The 16064-nt window shown below is 38.9% G+C and overlaps 1 protein-coding gene across 1 annotated transcript in view; it reads right to left on the bottom strand.

Moving 5' to 3' along the window:
• WASF1 (WASP family member 1) overlaps window positions 1-16064 on the bottom strand; it is a 69778-nt gene that overhangs the window by 31099 nt on the left and 22615 nt on the right. The window lies entirely within an intron of this gene.

The raw sequence follows: 16064 nt of genomic DNA, 5'->3' as shown, positions 1-16064 counted from the left end.
AATCATCTTTTCTATTGTGTATGATTCATAGTTACATCCTCAACATTTTACAGTTTCCTCTCATTACAGGTGAAAAGAAAAAATACCAATACTGAAAAGGTGCTAGGCATATTATTAACATTTTAATTCTCTTCCCTGACTTGGATATGGAAATTTTTTGCAAATGCTATGTTGAATCAGTGAGAATAATCAATTTACATCTCTTTTGAGTTTCAGAATCATCCCTTTGAAAACATTTATTATTATTACCATTATTATTATTATGTCTTTTGTCTTATTTTTAGGGAAAAAAACACAAAGTTTATTGAGGTATAAATAAAGTACAATATACTGCCCTATGTGATAGGCAGAATTCTAAGATGTTAATTCCAGATCTCCAGCACCTCCTACTACTACTTCCATGATTATATTACACGCTACAAGAGATTCTGAAGACATAATAATGTTTGCTAAACAACTGACCTTAATATACAAAGATTATATGTATGGGTTTAATCTAATCACACTAGCCCTTTAAAAGCAGAGTGTTTTCTCCAGTTGACAGCAGAAAAGGAAGTCAGAGACTCAAATCATGAGGGACATTCACCATTATCATTGCTGGCTTGAAGACTGAGGCCACTTGGAAAGGACATGAGAGTAGGCTCTAAGACCCAAGAGCACCGTTTGGCTGACAGCCAGGAATAAAACAAGACTCTCAGTTCTACAACTGCAGGGAACTGAATCTGCCAATTTGAATGGGTTTGGAAGCTGATTTTTTCCACCCAAAGCCTCTGGAAATGAATGTAGTGCCATTAACACCTTGTTTTAGCCTTATAAGATGCTAAGCAGCAAACTAGCCAAGCCCATTCAAATTGGTGACCTACAAAACTGCAGAATTCTATATGTGTGGAATCATATTTACTCTTTTTTGCCTGTCTTTCCATTAGCCTAATGATTTTTTTAGATTCATCCATGTTGCTTCATGTATCAATAAATCATTATTACTGTTGAATTACACTGTTAATAGTATGGATTTACCATAATTTACCTTTTGTTTGTTGATGGACATTTGGGTTATTTTCAGTTAGGGGCTATTACAAATAAAGTGACCATGAACTTTTTGTACAAGTCTGTGTGTGAACATATGTTTGTTTTTCTTGGATAAATAACATACATAAGTTTGTTTTAAGGGCCTGAGGCAGGGCAGGGAGAGGATAAGTGGCAAGCAAAGAGTTAATGGTAGCTTTACTGCAAAAAAGGAAAGGGATTCTTTTGAGTTCCAAAAGTAGTTCTCAGGAGAAGCTGTGAACTCTCCTCTTTTGTACCTGGAAAAAATGGTGGAGGAACTAGGATTCTATAATTTAAATGTTAACAAGGGTGATGGGTCAGTAGGCAGAGACTTAAGTCTCTTCTAAATTCTACTTTTTTCCCAATGTATCTTTTTTAATGGTTTTATTCCATTGCTTATATGCCTAATAAAATACAGTATCATACAGATATACTTAAAGCATTTTCAAGGTATTATTACAAAGATGCTTACATTCCAATTTTCTCATTTACTTTGAGAACAATGTTGCCTTGTCCTCTATCAACAGGCTACCTGACAATAAGAACATAGACCAGCCTTAAACTGACCTCTACAGGAAGACCACAGTTCGGCAAGAAGAGAGCCTGTATGAGCAGTCTTCAACAGATAAGTATCCCATGCATAAGCAAGTAAAGAGGTCTAAAACAAAACACATAATAGGGGGACCTTGTCACCATTAACAGACATTAATAAATCTAAAGTTTATTAGCTGGAATTCCCTGGTGGCTCAGATGGTAAAGCGTCTACCTGCAATGTGGGAGACCCGGGTTCAATTTAAAAGAGCGCAAGCAGTGAAATTCAAGTTCCAGCTGTCTCACTGATATATTCGTGTTATTATTGGGCATTTCTGTGAATATATTTTAGAAAATACATTCAGAAGTGTTTTTAAAAGTAATTTGAGTTATTTACCGGGAGGTGACTCCTGGATATGGGTCTGGTAAGATCCTTCTGTTGTTAATTCTAATCCTGTCATCTTAAAATGTAAATTGTGGGAGTGGGTCCAATAAGATCTTTGCCACCTTGAGACATTCTTTTGATTTATTGTAATAACCAACTGAGAAAAGTATACGGCTCCCTTGCTAAGACTAGTGAGGGGGCCACTCTTGTCCTCCTTCTGATGTCTATGTCAGAAGCTTCCTCTGTCCCTTCCATACTTTAATAAAACTCTGCTACACACACACGCGCACACAAAGTAATATGAATTATTTAAAAGTAATTTGAATTTATCAAGAATGATTACTTATGAAAAATATTTTCTTTTTGAGGGGACAGGTCCTAGAACATAGAGATGAATTCTGCTCCAACTCCCCTATTTTTCATGATTCCTCTTCTGTAAGTCTATTCTTACCTAATCACATTTTTTCATTATACAGTATTCTCAAAACAGGCAAAATATAAATTAAGATATATCAGGCAGACAGCACATGGTTTGCTTGAAAAGTCAAAAAACAAAGATAAAGGAGGAAGGAATACTTCCTAACTCAATGAAGTTGGCATTACACTAATACAAAAGCCAGATAAAGATATACCAATATCAGGAAAAGAAAACTACAAATCAACACCTCTGATGAATACAGATGCAAAAACCCCCCACAAAAATTTAGCAAAATCATTAAGGTATACAAAAATTACACACTATGACAACGTGGGATTCATCTGCATCATGGAAAACTGGTTCCACAGTCAAAAATCAATCAAACTGAATCCATCCCATCCCAAACTGAATTCAATCCAACCTGCTACAGAAGAAAAGTCACATGATCATATTAATACTGTAGAAAAAACATTTGACAAGCCCAACACTTTTCATGATAAAATCAGAATGGCTAGCAAACCAGGAATAGAAGGTAACTTTCTAAACTTAATAAAGAGCATCTAATAGCTAAAGCTGGAGAAGGAAATGGCAACCCATTCCTGTATTCTTGCTTGGAGAATCCCATGGACAGAGGAGCCTGGCAGACTACAGTCCATGGGGTTGCAAGAGTCAGACATGACTTAGCAATTAAACCACCACTACCACCAATAGCTAAAGCTATTACCTACAGCTAACATCATACTTCATGTTGAGAAACTAGAAGCTTTCCTGCCAAGGTCAGAAACAAGGCAAAAATGTCCCATATCATCACATCCTACTCAAAGTCTTAGCTAGAGCAATATGACAAGAAAAGGAAAAAAATAAACAGATTGAGAAGAAATAAAACTGTCTTTATTCACAGATAATATGACTATATATGTTGAAAATCCAAATCAACAAAAAACTCCTGGAACTAATAAATTATTATATCAAGACAACAGGATACAAGGTTAATATATAAAACTCAACTGTTTTTCAATATACCAGCAATAACAACTGTAAATTTAAATTAATAACATATAGTTTACATTAGCACCCCAAAATATTTAGGTATAAATTTATATAAGATTTATATGAGGGAAACTATAAAGGTCTGATTTGAAAAAAAGAAAGAAAAAGAAGAACTAAATAAATGAAACAATATTTCACATTCATAGATAGGAAGACTCAATATGGTCATGACGTAAGTTCTTCACAACTTGATCTAAAGATTCAAAGCAATTCAAATCAAAATCCTAGCAATTTATTTTGTAGCTACTGACAAACTGATTCTGAAGTTTATATGGAAAGCCAAAAGACCCAGAACAGCCAAAGAAATATTGAAGGGAACAAAAATTAGTTGGAAGACTGACACTACCTGACTTCAAGCTTTAGTATAAAACTACAGTAAGCAAGACAGTACAATACTGGCAAAAGCACAGGCAAATAGATCAATGGAACAGAACAGCGTGCCCAGAAATAGGCCCATATAAATACAGCCAACTGATTTTAGACAAAAAAAGCAAAATAATAATAAGCACACCTCATTTTATTCAGCTTCACAGATACTGCATTTCTTACAAATTGAAGGTTTGTGGCAACCCTGTGTCATCAGATGACAGTAGTTTTAGCAATGAAGTATTTTTCAATTAATGTATGTATGTTGTTTTTTTTACACATAGTGCTATTCCACACATAACAGACTAAAGTATAGCATAAACAATTTTTTAACTTTTATATGCACTAAGAAAGAAAAAAATTCATGTGACTAGCTTAACTGTGATATACACTTTATTGGGGTGGTCTGGAACCAAATCCACAAGGTTCCAAGGTATACCTTGTACAGGCATACCATATCCAAGGTATGCCTATACAATGGAGAGAAGAGTCTTTAACAAATGGTGCTGGAAAACTGGACATCTACATGTAGAAAAGTGAATATAAACACAGACCTTACACCTTTCATAAAAATTAACTCAAAATGAATCACAGACGTAAATGTGAAATGAAAATCTATGAAACTTCTAGAAGATAACAAAGGAGAAAATCTAGATGACCTTGTGTTTGGCAGTGACTTTTCAGATCCATGAAAAAATAATTGATGAAATAGACTATTAAAATTAAAAATTTCTGCTCTACAAAAGACATCAAGAGAATGAGAAGACATGTCACATATTGTGAAAAAACATTTGCAAAAGACTGAAAAAGTACTGTTGTCCAGAGTATACAAGCAATAGTTACAATTTTTTTAAAAAAAGAATCAGTTCAGTTCAGTTCAGTTCAGTCGCTCAGTCGTGTCCGACTCTCCGCGACCCCATGAATCACAGCACGCCAGGCCTCCCTGTCCATCACCAACTCCCGGAGTTCACTCAAACTCATGTCCACAGAGTCCATGATGCCATCCAGCCATCTCATTCTCCGTCATCCCCTTCTCCTCCCGCCCCCAACCTTTCCCAGCATCAGAGTCTTTTCCAGTGAGTCAACTCGTCGCATGAGGTGGCCAAAGTATTGCAGTTTCAGCTTTAGCATCAGTCCCTCCAATGAACATCCAGGATTGATCTCCTCCAGAATGGACTGGTTGGATCTCCTTGCAGTATAAGGGACTCTCAAGAGTCTTCTCCAACATCACAGTTCAAAAGCATCGATTCTTCGGCGGTCAGCCTTCTTCACAGTCCAACTCTCACATCCATACATGACCACGGGAAAAACCATTGCCTTGACTAGACGGACCTTGGTTGGCAAAGTAATGTCTCTGCTTTTTAGTATACTATCAAGGTTGGTCATAACTTTCCTTCCAAGGAGCAAGCAAGGAGAACTGTACAAAAAAGATCTTCACGACCAAGATAGTCACGATAACGTGATCACTGACCTAGAGCCAGACATCTTGGAATGTGAAGTCAAGTGGGCCTTAGAAAGCATCACTACGAACAAAGCTAGTGGAGGTGATGGAATTCCAGTTGAGCTATTTCAAGTCTTGAAAGATGATGCTGTGAAAGTGCTGCACTCAATATGCCAGCAGATTTGGAAAACTCAGCAGTGGCCACAGGACTGGAAGAGGTCAGTCTTCATTCCAATCCCAAAGAAAGGCAATGCCAAAGAATGCTCAAACTACCGCACAATTGCACTCATCTCACACGCTAGTAAAGTCATGCTCAAAATTCTCCAAGCCAGGCTTCAGCAGTATATAAACCGTGAACTCCCAGATGTTCAAGCAGGTTTTAGAAAAGGCAGAGGCACCAGAGATCAAATTGCCAACATCCGCTGGATCATGGAGAAAGCAAGAGAGATCCAGAAAAACATCTATTTCTGCTTTATTGACTATGCCAAAGCCTTTGACTGTGTGGATCACAATAAACTGTGGAACATTCTGAAAGAGATGGGAATCCCAGACCACCTGACCTGCCTCTTGAGAAACCTGTATGCAGGTCAGGAAGCAACTGTTAGAACTGGACATGGAACAACAGACTGGTTCCAAATAGGAAAAGGTGTACGTCAAGGTTGTATATTGTCACCTTGCTTATTTAACTTATATGCAGAGTACATCATGAGGAACGCTGGGCTGGAAGAAGCACAAGCTGGAATCAAGATTGCTGGGAGAAATATCAATAACCTCAGATATGCAGATGACACTACCCTTATGGCAGAAAGTGAAGAGGAACTCAAAAGCCTCTTGATGAAAGTGAAAGAGGAGAGTGAAAAGGTTGGCTTGAAGCTCAACATTCAGAAAACAAAGATCATGGCATCTGGTCCCATCACTTCATGGGAAATAGATGGAAAAACAGTGGAAAAAAAGAATAACCTGATTAAAAACTGGGCTAAAGATCTAAACAGACACTTCACCAAAAAAGATATATAGATGGTAAAGAAGCATATAAAAAGATGCTCAACATCATATGTCATTCAGTTCAGTCGCTCAGTCGTGTCCAACTCTTTGCGACCCCATGAATCACAGCACGCCAGGCCTCCCTGTCCATCACCAACTCCTGGAGTTCGGAAGGAAAGTTATGACCAACCTCATGATAGTGTATTAAAAAACAGAGACATTACTTTGCCAACAAAGGTCCATCTAGTCATGTATGGTTTTTCCCGTGGTCATGTATGGATGTGAGAGTTGGACTGTAAAGAAAGCTGATCACTGAAGAATTGATGCTTTTGAACTGTGGTGCTGAAGAAGACTCATGAGAGTCCCATGGACTGCAAGGAGATCCAACCAGGCCATTCTAAAGGAGATCAATCCTGAGTGTTCATTGGAAGGACTGATGCTAAAGCTGAAACTCCAATACTTTGGCCACCTCATGTGACAAGTTGACTCACTGGAAAAGAGTCTGAAGCTGGGAGGGATTGGGAGTGGGAGGAGAAGGGGACGACAGAGAATGAGATGGCTGGATGGCATCACGGACTCGATGGACGTGAGTTTGAGTGTACTCCGGGAGCTGGTGATGGACAGGGAAGCCTGGTCATTGCTGCTGCTGCTGCTGCTAAGTCACTTCAGTCGTGTCCGACTCTGTGTGACCCCACAGACGGAAGCCCACCAGGCTCCCCCGTCCCTGGGATTCTCCAGGCAAGAACACTGGAGTGGGTTGCCATTTCCTTCTCCAATGTGTGAAAGTGAAAAGTGAAAGTGAAGTCGCTCAGTCGTGTCCGACCCTTAGCGACCCCACAGACTGCTGCCTACCAGGCTCCTCCGTCCATGGGATTTTCCAGGCAAGAGTATTGGAGTGGCTTGCCATTGCATTAGAGAACTACAAATCAAAACAATGAGAATTCCCGGGCAGTCCAGTGGTTATTAGGACTCCATGCTTTCACTGCCAAAGGCCTGGGTTCAATCCCTGGTTCAGTTCAGTTCAGTCGCTCAGTCGTGTCCGACTCTCTGCGACCCCATGAATCACAGCACGCCAGGCCTCCCTGTCCTCAGGGAACTAAAATCCCACAAGTTGTGTGGCACAATCAATCAATAAATACATACACAAATATTTATATAATATATATAATGTTTAGGAATAGAGTCTGACAACAAAGGAGATGGGGTTTGAGTATGGTTCTGCCACTTATAAATTGTACTAAGGACTTTAACCTCTCTGTGCCTCTGGGATTAATACTACCTACTTCACTTGGTTGGTTGTGTGTGAATGTGTGCTAAGTCGCTTCAGTTGTGTCCAACTCATTGCAACCCTATGGACTGTAGCCCTCCAGGCTTCTCTGTCCATGGGATCCTCCAGGCAAGAATATGGGTATTCCATTACTGTCTCCTCCAGAGCATCATCCCAACCAGGGGATTGAACCCACATCTCTTAAGCCTCCTGCATTGCCAGGGGTTTCTTTACCAATAGCACCACCTGGGTTGTTTGTTAAGATTTTGTGTAGTTGCTCAGTCATGTCCAATTCTTTGCAACCCTATGGCTCCTCTGTCCATGGGATTCTCCAGGCAAGAAAACTGGAGTGGGCTGCTATTTCCTTCTCCGGGGTTTCTTCCCAACCCGGGGATTGAACTCGGATCTCCTGCATTGCAGGTAGATTCTTTACTGTCTGAGCCACTAAAAATGACTAGGAGAAGGCCCGATACATAGCAAATTAGAACTCAAAGATGTTAATGATTATTTCTGTGAAAAAATTCTGTATTTCTTAAGAATGTTCCAAGGATAAAAGGCTACACTATCTTATAATTAGAACAGCGTTTTTTCATTCTAAAGAATAATATTTGGATGAAAGGGAACGGCCGTTTTCTGAATTTCTGCCACTTTCCCTTTTGTGAACTATTATTTTGCATGACCACAGAATCCACTATGCGTGTGCATGCAGAAAAATGCTTTGTTGAATCTTCAGGAAAACTGTTCTGGTCTTTAACATAATCAATAATCAAATCTGAATGTTAGTTTTTAAAAGACACAGCAGAACACAAGTACTGTGCTGTTTTTACCCACACCTCATTTCTGACAACAAATGGGTAATTTTTCCATACCAAGCAATTCTCCAGTTCTTTGTGGACATCAACTGAGCATCCTACAAGTAAATTCAGTATGCCCTACACGGATGCATGCTCAGTTGCTTCAGTTGTGTCTGACCCTTTGCAATCCTATGGACTGTAGCCCACAAGGCCCCTCTGTCCATGGGATTCTCCAGGCAAGAATATGGGAGTGGATTGCCATGCCCTCCTCCAGGAGATCTTCCAGACCCAGGGATCAAATCCACGTCTCCCTTCATCTCCTGCATTGCAGGCGGAATTCTTTACCCACTGAGTCACCTCAGTTCAGTTCAGTTGCTCAGTTGTGTCCGACTCTTTGCGACCCCATGGACTGCAGCAAACCGAGCTTCCCTATCCATCACCAACTCCAGAAGCTTACTCAAACTCATGTCCATTGAGTCAGTGATGCCATCCAAAACATCTCATCCTCCATTGTCCCCTTCTCCTCCCGCCTTCAATCTTTCCCAGCATCAGGGTCTTTTCCAAAGAGTCAGTTCTTCGCATCAGGTGGCCAAAGTATTGGGAGTTTCAGCTTCAGCATCAGTCCTTCCAATGAATATTCACTGATTTCCTTTAGGACTCACTGGTTTGTTCTCCTTGCAGTCCAAGGGACTCTCAAGAGTCTTCTCCAACACCACAGTTCAAAAGCATTAATTCTGAGTCACCCAATATGTCCTACAAGTCAATTTAATTCCAACATTAACTACTTGGAGACAGCGCAACCCCACAGGCTGCTCACTCCCACAAGACTGCCCCCAACTTCAGAAGTCAGTTAAAAGTCTTAGGCCTCCCATTTTTCTAACCAACAAGTTATAAATCAGGGGTTCCTATGACCCCCTCCTCAGGTTTGCTAATTTGCTAGAACTCAAGGGACTCAGGAAAACACTTTACCATTTTAACTGGTTATAAAAGATACAACTCAAAAACAGCCATGTGGTTGCAAAAGAGTTGGACACGACTTAATGATTAAACAACAAATATGGGCAAGGTATTGGAGAAATTTATCGTCTGGAGAAATTCATGCAGAGTTTCCATGTCCTGTCTGGGCACATCACCCTCCCAGCATCTCAGTGTGTTCATCAATCTGGAAGCTTTGCAAATCCTGTAGTTTAATAAGAGTTTTTATGGAGGTTTCATTACATAGGCATGGTTGATGAAATCATTGTTCATTGATGGTTAACAATCTCTAGACCCTCTTCCTTTCCTAGAGGTTAGGGAGTAAGGTTGAAAGTTCTAAGTTTCTTAATCAAGTCTTGGTTTTTATGGTCTCCATCAAAGGGGTATCCAGGGGCCCCCTGCCACTAGTCATCTTATTTGAATACAAAAAGATACTCAAAAGTTTTAGGAGCTTGTGCCAAGAACGAGGGACAAAGACCAGCTACATGTTTCTTATTATAGCATAAGATTACAAGGAGTAATTTTGCAATTAAAAATGAAGATTGAAAAAGAAAAATACTAGTTTTCAGATTACTAAAAGTCTACTTGCATGTAACTGTCTTCTAAAAAAGATAAAAACTGTGAAATTTTTTGTTTTTGTAAGGATCCATTCCTGGCAAATAAAATTTCTCTTTGCTATTCCATGCCATTTAAGGAAAGCATAAACCTTAGTCTCCATCTTCTTATCACCTCCCACATTCCCCCAGGGCTATGACTCTCTCCATTATTCTACCAAATAACACAAGTCAAATTTGTGTGGTAATTTTTTTTAATAATTGTGTGTTATTACCCATAGGTATTGTCCAATTCATGCAAACTTAAGTACCTTAGGACCTATGGTAAATTAGAAATGACTGCAAATTCTTTGTAACTCTTTATTACGTTATTTCCATACTCCTTAAATTTGGACTGGTTTTGTGACTTGTTTTGACAGTATCATGTACTGGAAGTGACACCGTGTGATCTCCAAGTCTAGGCCTCAAGAGACCTAACAGCTCCTATAAATGCTCTCTTTGAACTCTTCCACAGATAAGTTCAGATAGCCTTCTGGGGACACATGGCCCAGCCAATATCCAGAACCAACTGCCAGTCATGTGAATGAGGTATTCTCAGACTGTTGCTCATTTTTCAGTCACCAAGCTGTGTCCGACTCTTTGCGACCCCATGGACTGCAGCACAGCAGAAAATCTAGATGATCTCCTCAGACTATCCAACCCAGACTGGGCCACCAGATAACTGCAGTCATGTAAGTAGCCTGGACAAGGTCAGCAGATGAACTGCTCAGCTGATCCGAGCCCCAACTGCTGGCCTATAGAATCATGAACAGATAAGATAGCTGTTTTAAGCCATGAAGTTTTGGAGTAGTTTATTATCCTGTGAGAGGTAACAGATACATACAACCCCCCTTCTAAAAAAACGAAATCATCTTTGCACAGAATAAAACTAATGAGTTGTACCACTCTGCTTTCAATGAAACCAAATCTGGTAATATGATCACAACCACTGGATTGGTATTTGTTCTGGAACAGGTCAGGAAGATCCCCTGGAGAAGGGCATGGCAACCCAACTCCAGTATTCTTGTCTGGAGAATCCCATGGTCAGAGAAGCCTGGCAGCCTACAGGTCCATAGGGTCAAAAAGAGATGGACACGACTGAAGCAACCTAGCAAGCATGCAGCCACATATGACAAGATATAAGTGAAGTGAAAGTCGCTCAGTCATGTCCGTCTCTTTGTGACACCATGGACTGTACAGTCCATGGAATTCTCCAGGCCAGAATACTGGAGTGGGTAGCTGTTCCCTTCTCCAGGGGATCTTCCCAACCCAGGAATCGAACCTGGGTCTCCTGTATTACATGCAGATTCTTTACCAGCTGAGCTACCAGGGAAGCTCATGATAAGACATAGGGAAGGCCTGTCACCTATAAAGTGACATGGCACAAAACTCTGCCCTAATGGACAACTCCATGGAAGGCAGTGACAAATTCAAATCCTTTATTAGGTAACAGGAATGTTAACATAAACACTGAAAAACTGGTCACTAAAGCTGAAACTCCAATACTTTGGCCATCTCATGCGACGAGTTGACTCACTGGAAAAGACTCTGATGCTAGGAGGGATTGGGGGCTGGAGGAGATGGGGACAACAGAGAATGAGATGGCTGGATGGCATCACCGACTTGATGGACATGAGTTTGAGTGAACTCCGGGAGTTGGTGATGGACAGGGAGGCCTGGTGTGCTGTGATTCATTGGGTCGCAAAGAGTCGGACACTACTGAGCAACTGAACTGAACTGAAAGCTGCTAATACTTCCTAATATAAATCCTTATTCTGTAAGCACTAGGATCCAGGGGGCTGTACGTCTACTCAGCCTCTTTGCAACTCTACTCTGGAGTAAGCTTCCATTGGCTTAAGAAATCTGAATATTTTTCTTTACAATCTGAAAGGACACTATATATGCTATATTAATTTCATCTATCATAACACTTTATAGTGTTAAGTTTATAAAACATTTCTAAATAATCTAATTTAAGAGGCAGCATGGCTTATTGGACAGGGCATGGACTTTGGGTCAGGGAGACTAAGATTCAATCACACTAATCAAAAGATTACTAAGAGCAGTTAAGAATTAGAAACAAAAGAAGTACATGTAAATTTTTTTAAGTGTCTGGCAAATAACAGCACCCCAATAAATTCTATTTTTCTGTTAATTTAGTAAGATTTACTAAGGACACTGATTGCATCAACTGGCTTTTGTTACATAACAAAACTACCTCAAAAATTAGTAGCTTAAAATAACAACCAATTCTGAGTCAGCAATTTAGGCTATGCTCAGCTGAACAGTTCTGCTGATCTTGGCCAGGCTCATTCATATGCTGTGGACAGCTGCCAGGTAGACAGGCTGGTCTAAGATGGCTCAGCTGGGATGGTTGTCTCTATTCCAAAGGATCTCTCATCATCTATCTGGCTAGCCTAGATTTAACTACATATGGAAACATGCAACACCTCTTAATGCCCAGGCTCAGAACTCACCAAACATAACCTCCACTGAGTTTATTAGCCACAGCACATCACCAGGCAAACCAACACTTAAAAGGATGGAGAAACAAAGTCAAGGAGCTGCTTAGTGTGGTCATTTCGCAATTTATCCAGAGACCTATATGCTGGGTACTGTAAAGGTCTTTTAAATGCTATATATATGTAGATGTAAATGTTTATATATTTAATCATTACATGGAGGGGGGGAACTGAAGTGTAGGGAGCTACACTAGCTCGAACTATTAGTTCGGGCTAGTAACTAGCCCAAAATATTATTACTTATACATAGCAGAATCAAAATTGTAAATCAGGTTTCCTAGGTCCTACCTAGTTCAATGTTTTTTTCATTCACCCTATATTGTCAGAAATTGATTCCAAGATCCTAGAGGTCCTATAACACCTCCATAAAGTAGCTTCTAAATAATGTCACAGAACAAAATATTTTATGATTTGAGATATAAGTTTTAATCATATTTGCTTGATTTCTTTGTCACAGTCTACCTAACAAATCACTTGTGGTCAACTTTAATGAAAAACTGCTTCATGGCACAGGCACCGTTTTGTTTCAGTTTGAGTCTGGGAACATTATTTTTCTTTCTAAATGAAGAATTTATTCAATGAATCACTACTGAATGCCTGTTGTCTGTGTCAGTCACTGGACTATATACTGAAGGTACAACAAGATAATCAGCTTTTATAAACTATATTTAAAAACTTTCTTTTAAGATCCCTCTCTTGAAGAAATAAGTTTGATAAGGGAAGCATTTATTTTCAGAGAAATTTCTGGGATCTACTATTTTAATGAAAATATATTCCTTTTTACCATTAAACCCTGCAATAGCTAATGGAATACCAAGCTCAACAAATTGCATCACCTGTGTGTATGAACAAATATGCATTTAATTATCATGGTCAGAAGCCTGTTAATCCTTCTGACTCCTATCTTTATTCATCCCCCACATCTTGGTTGATTCTACCTTCAAAATATAAATCTACTAATTCACTAACACTGTTGAACCAAGCTACTACTGTCTCTTGCTCAGACCATAACTTACACTCATTTCATCTCTCTGCATCCATTATTGTCTTCTTAGAGGAGCTCAAGATACTCTTAAAATATGTCTGATTACATTATTTCTTCTGCTTAAAACCCTTCCAGCAGCCTCCCTATTCTAAATGTACTCTCTTCACTGTAGCCTTTAAGACCTTTCCATTCTCACCTTTGTAACCCTTCTCTTTGTTGCTCCAGTGACACCAACCTTTTCCTTTCACACCAAGCTCTTTTCCACTGTAGGGCCTTTGTATGCACTGTTCCCTCTTGGCATCACTAGCCTCTTTTCATTTCTCGTGGCTCAAAAGGCCCTTCCAAACTCCTCTTACATACAGAGGTCCCCTTCTTATCCTATTATGGTGTCCTATTTGTTTCCCTCATAGCATGTTTTCAATTTATAAATACATATTTTCTTGTTTATCTACTGGTTATATCCTTCCTACCAGCCTGTAAGTTCCAGGACAGTACAAACTGTTTCATTCATTACTGTACAACTATTTAGCATACTGCTTGCTACACAGCAAGTGTTCAATAATATTTTTTAAATAATCATTATCTAATTTTTGCATGGCACCATATTGGTTTATTTGCCAATAACTGCAGATAGTAAAAGAAGGATGGACAAAACTAAATTTACTAGAGTGAATGAAAATGAAAAGGTTTCCAGGGTCAACACCCAAAGTGAAAATAAAATTTATTGCCTAAAATAAGTACTTGTTACTATCATCTTAGATTATTATGGACAGAGGAGCCTGGTGGGCTACAGTCCATTGGGTTTCAAAAAGTTGGACATGACTAAGCACATACATACATAACAAATAAAACCTAGTTCCCATGCACCTAGAGTAGTTGGGCAGGATTAGCAGTTTACCTCTTGCAAATGCAGGAATACCCATACTGCTGCTAGTGTGACTTTTCACAATAGGCTTTCCTCACCTCTTTTATTTCTCTACAGGAACATTTTTCACATTAAATACTAGGTTGCTGAAATACACAGAGATGGAATTTATATACTAATTTCAAACACAGTACAGTGTATTTCCAAAGACACAATTACACTGTTTCTGGCATAAAAGCAGTAATAATGCTGAAACACATTTTTAAATGATGGTTCTCTGCAAGCAGTTGAAAGAGGAAATTGCTAAGATCAGTTACTTTAAAGTGAAGTAAGTTTAGATAGCTCACTAAATTAAAAAACTATACCAAATAGTGAAGTGAAGTGAAAGTTGCTCGGTCGTGTCCGACTCTTTGCGACCCCATGGGCTATACAGTTCATGGAATTCTCTAGGCCAGAATACTGGAGTGGGTAGCCTTTCCCCTTCTCCAGAGGATCTTCCCAGGGATCAAACTCAGGGATCAAACCCAGGTAGCTAGCATCAAATGTTTTTCCAACTATATTCAGAAAAAATATACTTGTCTTTTAATCATGTGAAATAATGTTTATTGCTGCCAGTTATATAATTAGTATGTTTCTTGAAGAAAATTTGAAAAATATTCACAAACATGAAAATAAAATTATCCCAAATCCCAGCAACCAAAGACTAAGACTTAACACTTTATTTAACAGAGACCTCTATTTTAGATAAATTACAGTATTATGTAAATAAACTCTTTAAAAGAATCTAGTTTTCTGAACTTATGGTCCAACTAGACTTCTGTTCATGCCATTCTCTCCTTGAAGGATGAATCAAATGTCAATCCACTCACCTTTAGGACTGAGTTATGTAATATCCCTAAGTATGCTTTATCATAAGATTTTTGTGGAGATTTAGTCATGAACATTAAGAACCTAGTATGTCGATGCTATACAAATGGTAGTCATTGTAACAGCTAAAAAAAATCACCTCTTTAGTGGAACTTTCACAGATTACTTCAGTCCTTTTCTGATGCTATTTGTATGTTACTTACATTGTAGTGTCTCATTATGAGCCAATACATGACTTATATCCCTGACTAGGATCTGAGATGATTCGGGACAGGTCTCCCACAACTTTATGCTCCCCACGATGTTTACAAATACTTAAGGTCAATTCAAAAATATTTTTTTCACACATATTACCTGTAAGTCATCAAACTGGGAGACACAAAGATGAATAATAAGTTTTAATTTCTGCCCTCACGTAGTTTATAATCTTTTAGAGGGAAAAAGACATTATTAGTGTAAATGACATTAGGTCCACAAACTTTTTTTTTAAGCCCATTGGGGGAAAAATATGTTTCAGAATTTAGAATTTCTCAGATTTTAGAAAGGTAATATAGTATATATACTGTATATTAAGAAATCATTCAGTAAGGTCCAGGTCAGCACCCTATGATCCAACATTATTACTTTTATTCATAGTGAAATGTATGAATATTTACTAACTGGTATAAATATAGACTATAAATAGCCTCATATCCATTCAGGTCAAATTTTAATACTACAGGAGTTTTCAACTGCTGCTGTAGCAAATTACCATAAATGTAGTGACTTACACAGTACAAATTTATTATCTTTTAGATCTAGAAGTCACAACTGTCCTTGTGCTAAAGCCAAGATGTCTACAAAGCTGGTCTCTTTCTAGAGGATCCATGGGAGAATCTGTTCTTTGCCTTGCCTGACTTCTGGATGCTGTTTGCTTTCCTTGGCTCCTGGCCTTTCATCTTAATAATTAGCAATCCCATCACTCTAATCTCTAC

The sequence above is a fragment of the Moschus berezovskii genome, chromosome 10 (assembly GCF_049115385.1).
Source record: "Moschus berezovskii isolate FMDL1 chromosome 10, NW_MosBer_1.0, whole genome shotgun sequence".
In the NCBI taxonomy this organism is placed as follows: domain Eukaryota; kingdom Metazoa; phylum Chordata; class Mammalia; order Artiodactyla; family Moschidae; genus Moschus; species Moschus berezovskii.
The sequence above is the reverse complement of the archived record's forward strand: the minus strand, read 5'-3'. Positions and strand labels throughout refer to the sequence as shown.